The 1,550-nt window shown below is 28.2% G+C and overlaps 1 protein-coding gene across 1 annotated transcript in view; it reads right to left on the bottom strand.

Annotated features, from left to right (window-relative positions):
* LOC119423535 (dnaJ homolog subfamily C member 7-like) overlaps positions 1–1,550 on the bottom strand; it is a 10,225-nt gene that overhangs the window by 1,656 nt on the left and 7,019 nt on the right. The window lies entirely within an intron of this gene.

Below are 1,550 nucleotides of genomic sequence, written 5' to 3'. Positions count from 1 at the left end.
GGTGGTGGAGTGGCTCTATTTGTTAAAAATGAAATAAAATGTAAATTAATTAATGAAATGTCAATAGTTGTTGATAATATCATGGAAATAATAACAATAGAAATAATAAACAAGAATGATAAAAACATATTAATAAGTTGTGTATATCGATCTCCAGGATCAAATATAGAAATATTCACTGATAAAATCGTACAACTATTGGACAAGAGTTTTAATAAAAACATTTTTTTGTGTGGAGATTTTAATATTGACCTGGGAAATAAAACAGATTCAAATAACATCAGTACATTTACAAATTCATTGTGTAGTTTAAATCTTTATCCGTTAATATCAAAACCAACAAGAATTACAACTCATAGTGCTACAATAATTGATAATATTTTCACAAATGTAACAAATGGGGATGTGATGGGAGGTATTTTAATGAGTGATTTGAGTGATCACTTACCAGTTTTCATGATTTATAAAAATTATCAAAGCATTACAAAAGAAATTACAATTAAGGAAAAAACAATAAACACATCAAAAAAAGCATTGGACAAATTAAAAGATGATTTACATAAACAAAGCTGGAAAGACGTGTATGTTGATGATGTGAACAGATCATATGATGAGTTTATGAATATTTTGGGAGCTCTGTATGAAAAGAATTGTGTGCAAAATAATTGTACAAAGAGAAATGTTGTTGACCAACCATGGATGATGAAAGGGTTGAGAAATGCTTGTAAAAAAAAGAATTATTTGTATACATGTTTCTTGAAATTGAGAACACAAGAGGCTGAAGAGAAATATAAGAAGTATAAAAATAAATTAGTAGCGATTATAAGGAAACACAAGAAGGAATATTATAGTGATTTATTAAATAAAAGTAATGGTGATATGAAAGCTACATGGCGAGTAATAAATAGTGTTCTGAAAAGTCATAAAGCAAAAACAGGTATTTCACAATATTTTTTGAAAGATGACGATGAAATCCATGATGAAAATGAAATTGTAAATGGATTTAATCATCATTTTGTGAACGTTGGATCAAGCCTTGCAGCTAAAATACCAAAAGTAGACAATAATGTGAACCATTCAGTTATAAGTTGTGACAACAGTATTTTTCTTAATGGAACTGACAAAGAAGAAATAATGAATGTAGTAAAAAATCTTACAGATAAGAGATCAAAAGACTGGGTGGACATGGATATGATGTTTGTAAAGGACATAATGAGTTATGTTATCGAGCCGTTTACATACATTTGTAATTTATCATTTTCAAAAGGAATATTTCCAGACAATATGAAAGTAGCAAAAGTAGTTCCTCTCTTTAAAAATGGTGATAAATGTGTGTTCAATAATTATAGACCAATATCCTTATTACCACAATTCTCAAAAATTCTAGAAAAACTGTTTGTGACCAGATTAGATAAATTTATTACTAAACAAAACATTCTAAGTAGCAGTCAGTATGGGTTTAGAGCAAAAAACTCTACATCAATGGCTCTCATGGAAATAATGGAACAAATAACTACTGCTGTCGATCAAAAACAGTATTGTGTTAGTAT

The sequence above is a fragment of the Nematolebias whitei genome, chromosome 17, assembly GCF_014905685.2.
Source record: "Nematolebias whitei isolate Nwh7 chromosome 17, NemWhi1, whole genome shotgun sequence".
Taxonomy (NCBI): Eukaryota; Metazoa; Chordata; class Actinopteri; order Cyprinodontiformes; family Rivulidae; genus Nematolebias; species Nematolebias whitei.
The sequence above is the reverse complement of the archived record's forward strand: the minus strand, read 5'-3'. Positions and strand labels throughout refer to the sequence as shown.